Raw genomic sequence first — 15,956 nt, forward strand, 5'->3', positions numbered from 1 at the left:
CACCGTGCCTGGCTTACTTGTGGGGTTTTTAAGTACATTTTTGTTTGTTTGTTTGTTAAGGCAGGGTATTTGTGTGTAACAGCCTTGGCTGTCTCGGACTCACTTTGTAGACCAGGCTGGCCCCAAACTCACAGCGATCCGCCTGCCTCTGCCTCCCGAATGCTGGGATTAAAGGTGTGCGCCACCACGCCCAGCTTAAGTACATTTTTTTTTAGAAAGCCTAGAAAGTAACAGGTTTTGTTATGGCATTTTCATTCGTCTGTGCCACTCCTATTTAGTTCACTGTTCTAGTTTGGTTTCTGGACAAATCCAGCTTATGGAGGAAAAGTGTTTATTTGGCTTCCAGCGTCTAGCCCATCGCTGAGGGATGTCGGGGCAGGCTTTCCAGGCAGGAACCTGGAAGCAAGAACTGAAGCAGGGGTCATGGATGCACACTGCTCACTGGCTTCCTCTCCATGGCTTGCTCTGTTTTCTAACACCTCTCAAGACACCTGCTCAGAGGTGGCACCACTCAGAGTGGGCTGGGCCCTCCCACATCAATCGTTTATCAAAAAAAAAAAAAAAAAAAAAAAAAAATAATCCCAACACACTTGCCTACAGGCTGAGCTAAAAAACGGAGACAATGCCCCAGGTGAGGGTCCCTCTTACCAGGTGGTTCTAGTTTGTAGCAAATTAACAAAACTAAGCAGCCGGCTGAACTTCGCCTGTGTATGGTGCTACCTTTCCCTTTCTTCTCCTGCCGCTAGTGTCCTCCCCACAATGTAGCCTGTCTTCCGAGTTCATATCATATGTGTGTATTCAGTAGTGTGTGTGATCGGTGAGTTGCCATATATATATGAGAAAATATTCAGTGTTTGCCTTTCCTTCATCCCTCCCTTTGATCCTCTTGTACCTTTGATAATTTGAAGTGCAGTGTTTAAATGTATAATGTTTAAAATGTGATGTTATATATCTGGGGTCCCAGTACTCCAGACATTAAAGCAGGAGGACAACAAGTGCCAATCTCTCCTGGGCTACATAGCCAAACTCTCTCTCTTTCAAAAATAAAAAAATAAGGCCAGGTATGATGGCACACACCTTTAATCCCAGGACTCAGGAGGCAGAGGCAGGTGGATCATTGTGAGTTCGAGGCCAGCCTGATCTACAAAGTGAGACCAGGACAGCCAAGGCTACACAGAGAAACCCTGTCTCGAAATACCCCTCCCACAAGTATAAATAAATAAAATAAATAATAAAACAGAATAGGTGAATAAAACATAAAGAACCACTCATTCTAACCTGTAGCTGTAGCTCAGAGGTGGAGCTATACTGAGAACATGTGAGAGAACCCTACTAAAGTTAGAAAAGTTTCAGAAATTTTAAGAATTGCTCAATACAAAACCTGCTACACAGCAAGACATTGTCTGAAAACTACTTTTTTTTAAATGGAGAGAATCTTAAAGCAATTCCACTAATATCAGAGACAAAAGGCTGTTCATGTGTTGCTTCATGCCTATTCAATACAGTTCTTGAAGTCTTAGCCAGAGCAATAAGTCACCTGAAGGAGATAAACGGTATACGAATTGGAAAGAAAGAAGTAGAAACATCTGCGTTTACAGATGTTATGATAGTATATATGTAAGTGACCCAAAGGATTCCACCAGCAAATTCCTACAGCTGATAAGCACTTTCAGCAAAGTAGGTGAATACAAAATTAACCCATAAAATTCAGTAGCCCTCCACTCTTCTTTTTTGGGGGGGGGGGGGAACAGGGTTTCTCTGTGTAACAGCTCTGGCTCTCCTTGAATTTGCTCTGTAGACAAGACTAGCCTGGAACTCACAGAGATCCTCCTGCCTGGCTTCAATAGGCTTCTTATCTACAAATGGCAAACAGTTGAGAAAGAAATCAGAAAAACAACACCTTCCACAATAGCCTCAAATAATATAAAATATCTAGTGGTAACTAAGCAAGCAAGTAAAAGACTTGTATGATTAAAAAAAAAAAAAAACTTTAAGGCATTGAAGAAGAAGCCGGCTGTGGTGGCGCACGCCTTTAATCCCAGCACTCGGGAGGCAGAGGCAGGTGGATCATTATGAATTCGAGGCCAGCCTGGTCTACAAAGCAAGTCTAGGAGAGCCAAGGCTACACAGAGAAACCTTGTCTCGAAAAACCAAAAGGAAAGAAAGAAAGAAACTGAAGATGAAATCAGAAGATGAAAAGATCTCCCGTGCTCATGGATCAGTAAGACTAATATAGTAAAAATGTCTATGTTAACAAAAATAATCTACAGATTCAATGCAATTGCCACCAAAATTCCAACACAGTTCTTCACAGGTCTTGAAAGGATAAGCTTCAGTTTCATATAAAAACACAAAAAACCCAGGATAGCTGAAACAATCTTGAACAATAAAAGAACTGCTGGAGACATCAGCATCCTCAACCTCAAAATGTACTACAGAGCTATAGCATAAAAAAAAAAAAAAAAAAAGCCGGGCGTGGTGGCTCACGCCTTTAATCCCAGCACTTGGGAGGCAGAGGCAGGCGGATCGCTGTGAGTTCAAGGCCAGCCTGGTCTACAAAGCGAGTCCAGGACAGCCAAGGCTATTAACACAGAGAAACCCTGTCTCGAAAAAACCAAAAAAATAAAAAAATAAAAAAAAGAAAGAAAGAAAGAAAAGAAAAAGAAAAAGGCACGTTGTTATTGGAACAAAAACAGACACGTTGATCAATGGAATCAAATTGAAGTACTGACACACGAATTCACACACCTATGGACACCTGATGTTTAATAAAGAAGCCAGACACACACCCTGGAAAAAAGAGAGCATCTTCAACAAATGGTTCTGGTCAAATAGGTGGATGTATCTAGAAGAATGCAAATAGATCCATATTCATCACCCTGCGCAAAACTGAACTCTAACAGATCAAAGACAGACGAGAAAGTGGGAATAGTTTTGCACTCCTTCGTGCAGGAAACGAATTTATAAACAGAGTGTTGTAAGCTCAGCCACTGAGATCAACAATTCATAAATGGGACCTCATGAAAGTGAAAAACTTCTGCACAGCAAAGGACACTAATATGGACAAAGTGGCAGCCTACAGAACGAAAAAGATTTTTACCAAGCACACATCTGGTAGAGAGCTAATATCCAAAATATATAGAGAACTCAACAAACTAGATATCAAGAAAACAAACAACCCAATAAAAAAATAGGGTACAGATCTAAACAGAGAATTCTGGATAGAGGAAATTCAAGTGGCTGTGAAACACTTAAGGAAGTGTTCAACATTCCAAGAGTCATCAGGGAAATACAAATTCAAACTACCTTGAGATTTCATCTTATACCCATAAGAATGACTAAGATTTAAAAAAAAAAAGTGCTATGTCATGCTAGCAAGGATGTGGAATAAGTGGAACACTCATCCATTGCTGGTGGGAGTGGAAATTTGTACAGATAGTGTGCAAAGCAGAGTAGCCATTCCTCAGGAAGATGGGAAGTGATCCTCTTCAAGATCCAACAATAAGCCAGGCGTGGTGGCGCCACCTTTAATCCCAGTACTTGGTAGGCAGAGGCAGGTGGCTGTGAGTTTGAGGCCAGCCTGATCTACAAAGTAAGGCTAGGACAGCCAAGACTACACAGAGAGCTCCTGTCTCATAAAACAAAAAACAAAACAAAAACCAAACAAACAAAAACAAAACATAAAAAGATCCAACTATATTGCTTTGGGAAATTCACATCCATTCACAGATGGATGGATCTAGAAAAAAATCATCCTGAGTCAGGTAACTCAGATCCAGAAAGACAAGTAAACAGATAGATCTCCCTAGAAAAGGAAAATAGAGAGCCAGGCAGATTGCTGTGAGTTCAAGGCAAGCCTGGTCTACAAAGTCAGTCCAGGACAGCCAAGGCTACACAGAGAAACGATCTCGAAAAGCAAAAACAAAACCCAAAAACCAAAAACAAACAAACAAACAAAAAACCCCAAAAAGACAAAAATTAAAGGAAAGAGAGAAAGAATGAAAAGGGAAATAGAATAAATAGTTATGGATGGACAAGGACAATGAAGGCACTGAAATAGGAGAATCACGTGACAAGGGGGAAGGAAAGGAATGCAGGAGAGACAGGTAAAACTAAGGGCCATTTCAGAAGTAGTATGGAAACCTAACACAGTAGAAGCTTCCTAAAATGAAAAGTGATGTAAATGAAATCATCAAATAATGGGAGAGACAGAGCCCCAACTGGACATCTCTTGTCACAAAAAGAAGCTTCCAGTACCTGGAATTGGTTACATTTAATTGAGTTGCTGACCAAAGAGTTCCCTGGGAACCCCGAAACAACCCATGCTGTTGCCAAGACTACAGGCTGCTCTCCACAAACTGATGACAAGACCCCATTGCTGGGACAACACCGACATAACTCATTGACCATAGAGAAGTTGAGCTGGTGTGTACATAGAGTTTTTACCCCTACAAACTATTATTCATGATACTGGATGGTACTCTGAATGCTACCAAGGGAGAAAAGAAAACACCAGGCCAGCTATAAACTGATTTATAATAGTCTCCTACCTACAAGATATGCTAATGCAATGGTGGCACAAAGTTGTGGGAGTAACCAACCCATGTCTGATTTGACTTAAGATCTATTTTATGGGGGGCTGGAGAGATGGCTCAGAGGTTAAGAGTACTGTATGTTCTTCCAGAGGTCCTGAATTCAATTTCTAGCAATGACATGGTGGCCCACAACCATCTATAATGTGATCTGATGCCATCTTCTGATGTGCAGGTGTACATTCAGGCAGAACAGTATCTAAATAATAAATAAATAAATAAAAATAAATCTTTAAAAAGAAATGTCCTGAAGGATCCAGCGGGTCCTAGAAACCTACAAGAAGAACATTATGATGAGTGGATCTGGGCCCAGGGGTCCTGCTCAAACCAGGCAAGGATAATACATGCAGTAAACCTCAAACCCCTACCCAGATCTAGCCAATGGACAGGACATTCTCCACAGTTGAGTGGAGAGTGGGGACTGACTTTCACACGAACTCTGGTGCCCCATATTTGACCACGTCCCCTGGAGGGGGAGACCTGGTGGCACTCAGAGGAAGGATAGTAAGCTACCAAGAAGAGACTTGATACCCTCTGAGCATATATAGGGGAAGGAGGTCCCCCTCAGTCACAGTCATAGGGGAGGGAAGTAGGGGAAAGCAGGAGGGAGGGAGGAATGGGAGGATACAAGGGATGGGATAACAATTTAGATATAACATGAATAAATTAATAAAATATTAAAAAAGAAAGAAAGAAATGCCCCAGCTGGGTATGGTGGTGCACACCTTTAATCCCAGCACTTGGAAGGCAAAGGCAGGGGGATTGCTGTGAGTTCAAGGCCAGCCTGGTCTATAAAGTGAGTCCAGGACAGTCAAGGTTACACAGAAACCCTGTCTCGAAAAACAAACAAAAAAGAAATGTCTCCCCCCCACACACACACAAAAGGAGAGGAACATTTTTCAGCCATATCCCAATGGTTCTGGTAAATTGTGCTTTTATTCTCATGATTCTGAGAATTGTAAAATGTCCTGTCTGATGCTCATTAATCTTTGAAGATTGTACTGTTCAGTATCTAAGTAGCTGTGTAGTTTCTCTTTTTATTGATTTCAAACAATATTCTTTTTATTTTCTTATTTATTATTATTATTATTTATTTATTTTTGTTTTTGTTTTTGTTTTTTCAAGACAGGGTTTGTCTGTGTAGCCTTGGCTGTCCTGGACTCGCTTTGTACACCAGGCTGGCCTCGAACTCACAGTGATCCACTTGCCTGTGCCTCCTGAGTGTGCCCAGCCTTCCTTCTTTTTTTTAATTCTCTCTCTCTCTCTCTCTCTCTCTCTCTCTCTTTCTCTCTCTCTTTTTTTTTTTTTTTTTTTTTTTTGAGACAGGGTTTCTCTCTGTAGCCTTGGCTATCCTAGACTTGCTTTTGTAGATGATATCAAACAATATTCTATTGTAATGGGATACAATATAAGAAATTTGGGTTTTGTTGTTCTTTGTATTCTTTTGGCAATGCTTCGTTTATGTTCTACAATGTGGTCTGTTTTAGAGAAGCTCCCATGAGCTTCTGAGAAGAATGTGTTTTCTGTATCTATTGGATGGAATGTTCCGTAAATATTTTTTAGTCTATTAGATCTATATAGTCGTTCAACTCTGTGGTTTTTAGCTTAGGGAGACCATCTGAAGATGAGACCGGTCAAGTCAGTCAAAAACAGTCCAGCTTTAAGGACTTATGGCTCCCGAGGGAAGGACCGTGGGAGGTGGCACAAGCTCTGGGTGGTTAGCCCTACACCTGTGCACATATGGGCAGCATTAGTTGTACTCAGTAGGTTATAAAAGATGATTATGAAGAAAAAGACTTGAATTCATGGAGAGCCACCTGCCTCTACCTCCTCGCCTTTGATATATTTAAGATGTGCTCCACCAGTTCTGGTTCCAGTTAATTAATAATCAAACTAAGCACTAGAGGACCCGTATCAACTGACCTTTGCCCTTTCTTTCGGAGGCCAGACATGAGGCCCCTCGCAGGTAACTGAAGGCTTTTCAGATGTTCTCAGCCAGGACAAACCCAAATCTGGGCTTGCTTTCATTCTCATTTAACTTTACTTTCCGTCTTGTTTACGTATGAAGACACTTAAATGAGAACCATGGGGGAATATTTATTAGCCGTTATTTCCCCAAGACCTTCCTATCCATCGTGACCTTTAAAAAAATAATCAAAACCAGATGCGTGTGGTGGTGCACGCCTTTAATCCCAGCATTTAGGAGGCAAAGGCAGGCAAATCGCTGTGAGTTCGAGGCCAGTCTGGTCTACAGAGCGACTCCAGGGCAGTCAAGGCTAATACAGAGAGACCCTGTGTCGAAAAAAAAAAAAAACAATAACAAAAACAAAACAAAACAAAACAAAATAGTGTTGGAGCAGGTTCCTGTTGTAGTCTGCTAAAATTGGACCCTGAGAATTAAGGTATGGATGTTAGAAGTAGTGCTCGTGGATGCACACTTGGGGAGTCTTGTCTTATCCACTCAGCTCACCCGGAAGGGTCTGTCTTCAGCTCGCCCGGAAGGGTCTGTCTTCACATTATTGGCTTCTCTTCTTTGCTTACGTAGAGTCCCTGAGCGTGGTGCTTGGCTTTGCAGCCTGTAGGCAGGGCAAGTTCTTTCCCTCTTCCAGGGATTCCCCAGGTTTCCGCCACCTAGAGTGACTGCATTCTAGCTGAGAGTCCTCCGCAGTTGCACCGAGAGCGTGGGAAGCAGGCACCTTAAGTGGAGGATTTGGCTTTCTACCTTCAAGACCTCTAAAAATACTGAGCACCCAACAGGGTTTGGCTTTCAGAGCCTTGGGGCTGTAGGACAATAGGTGGCGCCAGAGATCGACCCACTGACTCAGACCCCTGGCAATCATCTTCAGGGTTATTGTCATTTGAGATCTACTCTCAACCACCTTGGACAAGTTGGATAAGTTTCTCTGGGCCGGTGTGTGCCTGCATCATGCCTCCTGCTGCCCGTGATTGCCAGCAGGCAGCCCTTCTTTTCTGCACAGCTACCTCCCAGTGCGCTCTCTCTCTCTCTCTCTCTCTCTCTCTCTCTCTCTCTCTCTCTCTCTCTCTCTCTCTCTCTCTCTCTCTCTCTCTCCCTCCCCCTCCCTCCCCACCCCCACCCCCGGGGGCAATGACTGGTTAAATCTGAGTTCCCTGACTGCTCTTTCTTCTCTGTTCTCACTTGGGTCCACAGAAAGGCTCAGTTTTAAATAATAGTGTGCCTCTCAGCGTGGCACCTGATTACTGTCCTCTGGTCATGCAGTGTGACAACGTGAAAGTCTTCCCTACTTACTGGCTGGTCTGCCAGATGAATCACTGTCCCATCAAAACCCACACTGGAGTGAGTGCTATGGTTAATTTTGAGGGTGGAACTGTTGTGGTGTATCCATGAGAAAAGACATGGGTTTGAGCCAATAGGAAGTCTTTATTAGCAAGCCGGTGACCTGGTGGTTTGCATACCAAAGAAGCCCAAGCCTTTCTCAGTGTGAGCTTTTAAGCACAAAAACCATGTTCTGGGTTGACACACTTCAGTAAACAAGAACAGTTAGCCAGAAGCAAAACTACAGAAGCCAAAGAGGAAGCTTAGCACATTTAGAGACTTTCCAAGGCCTGGTGGCACTCAGAGGAAGAATAGCAGGCTCCAAGAAGAGACTTGATGCCCTATGAGCATATACAGGGGAGGAGGTGCCCCTCAGGAACAGTCATAAGGGAGAGGAATAAGGGGAAAATGGGAGGAAGGGAAGAATGGGAGGATACAAGAGATGGGCTAACAATTGAGATGTAATATGAATAAATTAATAAAATATATTTTTTTAAAAGAAAAAAAAAGAAGAAAGAAAGAAAGAAAGAAAAGAAACTTTCCCAGAACTGTGCGCTTTGATGAATTGGGTCTTTGTTTTCATTTTGGCTTATGATGTTATCTATGTGCTGAGTTTTATGGCCTGCATGGTACTTCCATCATGGCGTCAGCTGTGCTGAGATCTGGGGACCTGTTACAGGACTGCCAGTATGATTTTATCATCTGGCTTGCTTCTGCATGAAGCCTCTGTTTTCCCTCTATACATAAGAAACTGTGTTGCTGGAGCTGGAGAGATGGTTCAGAGGTTAAGTGCACTGTCTGCTCTTCTAAAGGCCCTGTGTTCAATTCCTAGCAACCACAGGGTGGCTCACAACCATCTATAATAAGATCTGGTGCCCTCTTCTGGCATGCAGGCGGCATACTGTACAAGTAATAAATAAATAAATCTTAAAAGAAGAAGAATGCTGGGCATGGTGGCGCACACCTTTAATCCCGGCACTTGGGAGGCAGAGGCTGGTGGATTGCTGTGAGTTCGAGGTTAGTCTGGTCTACAAAGTGAATCCAGGACAGCCAAGGCTACACAGAGAAACCCTGTCTCAAAACAAAACAAAACAAAAAGAGAAAGAAAGAAACAGTCTATTTCTTACTCGGACTCTTCTTAACCAGCCAAATGGATGGCAGCTTCTTTTTCAAGATCTCACCCAGAAGTCTGGATTCCTGTAGAAGATAAAGGATTTCAATACCTTTATCCAAACGTGGAACTCCAAGTAGCATGTGATCTCACAGCATTTGGGAGGTTTCGAAAAGAGAGTGGATTCAAGATAACCCTCTGCTTCTTGAGTTCAAAGCCAGACTGGGCTCTGTGAGACTCGGTCTCAAAATAAAACAAAAACACAGACAAAAATAAACATGGGAGGCTAAGTGTAGAAAAATCTAACTTCCATCCAAGGCCAATGGGGAGGATGGCTTGGGTCTGAAAAAGTTTGGAAGTTTTAAAATAAAAGTCATTCTTTAATATAGGCTTAGTTTACACTCAGGTTCTTTACAGTAATGCCTGGCAGGAACCTCCAAGAGATTAAGAAGTCACTAGAGGGAGCTGGAGAGATAGTTTAGTAGATAAGAACAAGAAGAAGAAGAAGTTAGGTTTCCTACCATCAGTAATGAATAGCTCACAACTGCCCATAACTGCAGCTCCAAGGGATCCAACTCCATCTGATCTCAGAGGACAGCTGCATATCCCCGAGTGTGTGTGCACGCACACACGCACACACACAGCTGCACTCTAAAATAAAATTTCAGTAATTTTTCAGCTTTAGTCATCTGTATCTCTTGAGGTGGAAATATTTCTAATTCATCGAGAATTTATAGTTATTATCATAAATGATTTCTTAGGAGTAATTGTGTTGTTTTGTGTTTATACAGATAAGAACTCTGTAAAGTTTGGTGCCATCTCTCACAGACATGCATGGCATAAAGCTGAGATAGGTGCCTCTTCCTGTGTACCAAAGCCAACGCAGACATACAACAGAAAGGCACTTTAACGACCTTGGTAAGAGGTAGTATAACCAAGCATTGTAAATATTTCATTTGGGAATTTTTATCTCAGCGGACTCTTAAAGCAATGCTAAGTCAGTTTGTCATCCTTCCTTCCTTCCTTTCTTTCCTTTTTTTTTTTGATTCAATTAAATAGCAGTGTGAATAATTTTGTTCTTTAATTTCTTGTTTTAACTATACACTTGCTTTTATTCTTAAATTTGGACAAATTACACACTCAAGAATTTTTTTTCAGCAGCACATAAAATGTTCTCTATGCTTTCTAAGGCTCCAGAGTATGTAGGACAACGCTGAATATAAACTGAAGGCAAATATCACACAGAAGAGAGAGCTAACTGTCTTGCTGAGTGACTTTTCTTTTAGACAGAGTTTCACGGGATGACTCTGGTTGGCCTAAAACTTGACATGTAGACCAGGCTGGCCTGGAATTACAGCAATATGGCTGCTTCCACCACCTCCTGAGTGGTGGAATCAAAGACTTGCGCTGGTGGGATGTGGTGACATGTGCCTTTAGTCCCAATACTTGGGAGGCAGAGGCAGAGGCAGAGGCAGAGGCAGGCAGACTGCTGTGAGTTCAAGGCCAGCCTGGTCTACAAAGCAAGTCTAGGAGAGCCAAGGCTACACAGAGAAACTCTGTCTCAAAAAACAAATGAGAGGGGGGTGGGGAAGACATGTGCCGAATGACTTTCAGATAATTGAGTAATGCTCATGTTGTTTAACCTAAAATAAAGGTTTAAAATATTTTCTTTTTTTGCTGAATAATCAGCAGACTGAAATTTCAAGTATAGTCAAAACTTAGAAAATCAGTACAAATAGCCCTGTCTTGTTTTCTTTTTTTAAGCAGCAGAAAAATAGACTTAGGAAAAGTGAGGGCAACTCCCAAGACTGGGAGAGGTTCCTCTCTTTTAAAGCTTTGATTTTGAATCGACACAGAGCAATTATGCAAATGTGTGATGTTTTAATACATAAATACAATGCCTGGTGGTCAGAAGATTCGGGTAATTGGATGTTGTTTCTCTTTATATAATCAAAACTTGGTGGTGTGTAAAATCATCCTAGTTTTGAGCCAGGCAAGACAGTAATTGCCTATAATCCCCCGCACATGGATGATCAGGGACTCAGTGTTGTCCCTACCTACATAGCTAGCCTAGGCTAGCTAGCCCAGAGTTAGCCTGGGCTACAGGAGATCTTGTCACAAAACAAAACTCAAAACCTCTCTATCTTCTACCCTAAACGTTTCCCTTTTTTCTGAGGGGTGTGGAAGTAGACATATTGTTTATAAGATTTCATTCAAATTTACTTATTTAGCATAGGTGTATGTGGGTACATCCATGCCAGAGTAACATGTTGAGGCCAGAAGGCAACTTCCAGGAGCCAGCTTTCTTCTACAGTGTGTGTCCTGGGGAATTAAACTGAGGTGGTACATCTTGGTGGCAACTGTTTTGACTCACTAAGGTATCTCACAAACCTTCTTTTCATAGGATTCCTAAAAGCAGTACCTTACCACCTAGTTATAGAGGGAAAAAACTGGTGTTCCCTTTTGAAAAGGAAAACTAGCATTATTTTGTGTGTGTGTGTGTGTGTGTGTGTGTGTGTGTGTGTGTGTGTGTGTGTGTTCCTCTAATTTGCTGCTTTTTCAAAATTCTCTTATGAGAGCATGAAGACTTAAGCTTGGGGAGGTTCACCCTGACACTGTTTTTTGTTTTCACTCTATAATTAAAAATCTTCTAACCAGCATATAGCATAGTTCGTAAGACACAGTGCATATGTACTGCATAAATAAATGTAAACACCCTAAAAGATTAACCTAGCTTCATAAAAAATTGACATCAAACTAATATTAACTAAATAGCAAGTGGTTTAGCGGATGCATTTTTAAAAGGCAGAGTTGATATTTGTTAAAAGGCACTATTCTACATAGACTAAGCAAAAGAACCAAGAGAAAGAGAGAGGCTGGGAAGAAGAGAGTGGAGGTGGGAACGTCTCCCAGAGCCACAGTTGCTTCTTTGAATGTTCATTTTCAGTCTGTACAGAAGATGGAGCCAGACACATATTTATCCACCGGTAAGCTTCTTTTCCCTCCAACAAAACAAAGCAAAACAAAGAAAATTCTTCCTTCCCTTTATAAATACTTTTTTTTTTTCTGTTTAGCGTCACAGTCACATTCACTAAGAGGGAAATGGGGGGGGGGGTGGCGCCGATGAAATTTTGCTTAGGTGAAGTGAAACTTTGACCTGTACATTGTTTTCAAGAATGACGGGGTGCTAAATAAACAGGGAGCAAGGTTTCAATTACCTGAGTCCTCTGGAGTTGAATTGAGTTGAATAGAGGTGTGAGTTGTCAGGTTTCAGAAACTTTGTTGAGAGGAATTCTAGCGCAATTTGCTTGTGAAGTCACTATTCAAGGGGACGCGGCTCCCTACCAGTAACATTAAGACACCTTTTTTGGCTGGTTGACCAATTTAAGTAAAGCAGCCCCATATTTGCATGCTATTAAGCTCCAAATTCACACTCACTCCTTCCTTGCAGACTAAAACACATTTATTTAAATTGAAATGTGATGCATAAGAAACATATTGTGATGCTAATGAAAGGAATGCTAAACCAGGGGCGTCACCCACACCAGCATCCCAACCCAGGAAATGAGGAAGGAGGGTCATGATTTATCTCAAAGGTTAAAGCAACAACAGAAAGCTCAGCGTCAGATAAAAGTGGCCCTGGAGAGAAGTGGTGCACACCTTTGATCCAGAACTGGGGACTCAGAGGCAGGAGGCCAGCCAGCCAGCGCTATATACTGAGGTTTTGACTCAAGAAGAAGAGATGGAGGAGGAGAAAGGAGGGACAGAAAAAAAAATAAAGAAAAGGAAAGAAAAAGATAGATAATGGTATCTGGGACCCAATGCAATGTTATATTTGACCCTCCCAGTCTAGGATAGTTGTATCTTCTACAGATCCATTTTAATTCCCAAAGATATACATTTACTTCCTCAGTCAGGAGGGAAACCGCCTTCACACTCCCATCCCCTAAAGCTCTACCTTAGCACTTCTGTAAGGTCTGCGCCCACTCTTGTTTTCAGTGAATAATTCCCCTTTCAAAGTTAAAGACCTAGAAAGCCCCAGGCTAGAGGTATTGTCCATAAGACTAAACCGCCCCCCCCAACCATTCTGAATGCCTTTCTCTTTCTCGACTCCCCTTGCTTTTTTGTCATTCTTTTTCTTTCTGGGCATTAAAGGAAATTCACTCAAGCTGTGTGCTTTGTCTTGGAGATTCACTTCCCACATTCCCTCTTTTAGCAAGCATTACAGAGCCTGCAGCTTTAACTAGATTCTTTTCAGTTAATCAAAAAAAAAAAAAAAATCTTTCCGCAGTTTTAACCCGAACACCTTACCCCACAGTCACTTGGATATCTTTGCCTAGGCATTTTAGCCACCCCACCCCCCCTTTTTGATGTTTGTAATATTTTCCCAATTAAATTTCCAAGCTCGGTCTCCGCTTCCTCCTGCCTCTTGTTTTCTCGCTGAAGTCTATCAACAGCTTCTGAGATTTCTGATTGCCTTTCTTGGCTTATGGTTGGCATAGCATTCATATTTACATATACATATTTACATCTTCCACTCTAGCACCCACTGCAGTGCCCTTCACAGCAGTCTCTACAGCCTGATGCTGAAGATACTTGGTTGTCCTGCCACGTGCTCCAAAGTGACTAGGACTGTAAGCAGAGACCACTGAGTCCCTCTCAACACCAGTAGTTTTTTGCTTTTATGTTCTTGCTACTCAGTAAAATAGGAGTTATCCTGTGCTCAAGGGCAGCCTGGTCTACAGAATTCTACGCCAGGACTACATGGTGAGAGCCAGTCTCAAAAGAAAAAGAATCATCTACTAGTTTACATAAGACAGACCTTTAAAAACCTTAACATTTGGGCTGGAGAGATGGCTCAGTGGTTAAGAGCACTGACTGTTCTTCCAGAGGACCTGAGTTCAATTCCCAGCAATTCCACATGGTGGCTCACAACTATCTATAATGTGATCTGATGTCCTCTTCTGGCCTGGGGTACAAGCAGGCAGAGCACTGTATACATAATAAAAAAATAAATCTTCCCCCCCCCCAAACAAAACAAAACAAAACCACCTTAAAATTTCCTCTGTGTATCTCAAAATTCCAGAAATGTGTTTGTAAACAAAAGTAAAAATTTAAAGAATGAAGTAATCTTTCCTACTAAGAAGCACAGTCCTAGCTGGGCATGGTGATTCATGCCTTTAATCACAGCACTTACTCAGGAGACAGAAGCAGGTGGGTTGCTGTGAGTTCAAGGCCAGCCTGGTCTACAAAGTGAGTCCAGGACAGACAAGGCTAACATGAAGAAGAAGAAGAAGAAGAAGAAGAAGAAGAAGAAGAAGAAGAAGAAGAAGAAGAAGAAGAAGAAGAAGAAGAAGAAGAAGAAGAAAAGATACGGGAAGTTCTAGCCAGCTGTGGTGATGCATGGCAGGTAGATCTCTATGAATTTGAGGCCAGCCTGGTCTACAAAGTGGGTCCAGGACAGCCAGGACTACAAGAGAAACCTTGTCTCCAAAAACAAAAGTGAAAACAAAACAAACAAAAAAACCTCAAACAAACAAGAAGGCACAATTCTGGAAAACCATCTGCTGTCCACAGCTACAATGATGTACAAATACATTAATACATTTGCTTACAGCCAGCATGTAGCACCTGTGCTGGCAAGTACACACAACAGGGAGTTCAAGAGTTAAAGGCCAGCCTGGGCCAATATGAGAACTGCCTAAAAAAAGAAAAGACAAACAAAAAACCCAACCATAAATTTGCTTTTAAAATGCTGTTGTTTCTTTAAATTTTATGTATGACTGCTCTACCTGCACGGACACCTGAAGGCCAGAAGAGGGCATCAGATCACATAATATATGGTTATGAGCCACCACGCGGTTCCTGGGAATTGAAGAACAGACTTCTCTCTTAACTACTGAGCCATCGCTCCAGCTCCAGCACCATAAAAATACTATTGTAAGGCAATCAACCAATCACAACTTGGTTTGTTTTTCTGCAACCAATTTTGAATTGATATCATAGAAATTTTATTAACAAAATAGATTTTGTTGTTGTTTTGATTTTTTTTTTTTCAGTGTAGCCCTGGCTGTCCTGGAACTCACCTTGTAGACCAGTCTGACCTTAAATTTACAGAGATTTGCCCGTCTCTGCTTCCCAAGTACTAGGATTAAAGGCGTGTGCCACCACGCCCCGCAAGCAAATTTTCCTGTAAATTAAATAAAATTTGTGTTTGTGAAGAGGGAAAGAGGAACAGGATGGGTGATTTTAGTGAGTGTGGTGTAAGCTCAGCACTGGTGATGGGGTATTATCTGTTTCAAAAAGAATTTCTTTAGGGGTCTGCATATTTTACTGTAGGGAATGATAAATGCTTCAACGGACAAATATGTTCATACTGGGTTCAACATCACAAACTTTATACTAAAGTTACTAAGCTTTGTGTGTACCAAAACAACACATCCCTCCAATATTACCTACAATTCTTACACTTTTTTTTAATCAGTTAAAAATGAATTTAATAAACCAAGCATGTGGTTTGCGCCTTTAATCCCAGCACTGGAGAGGCAGAGGTAGACATATCTCTGTGAGTTTGAGGCCAGCCTGGCTATGTGGTGAGTTTCAGGACAGTCGTAGAGAGTCTCTGACTCAAAAACAAAACAAATCAAAACACACACACCAAAAAAAAAAAAAAACTAGCTAATTAATAAATCACTAAATAAATAAATTTTGGAAGGCCGGAGAAGATGGCTCAATGTCGCCAGGTCTGAAGATCTGAGCTCAGCTTTGATGTGGAAAAGGGGAACCAACTTTCACAAGTTCTCTTCTAACTTCTGTTTGTGTACACACACCCACACCCACACCCACCCCCCCCCACACACACACACAAATACACAAGAATAAGAGACAAAAACAAAACAAATTAAAAAAAAAACCCTAACTTCAGGTTGCTGAACACAAAGCCATGAAAGTCAGGTTA

This window comes from Acomys minous (assembly GCF_964271855.1).
Source record: "Acomys minous genome assembly, chromosome: 3".
Classification (NCBI taxonomy): domain Eukaryota; kingdom Metazoa; phylum Chordata; class Mammalia; order Rodentia; family Muridae; genus Acomys; species Acomys minous.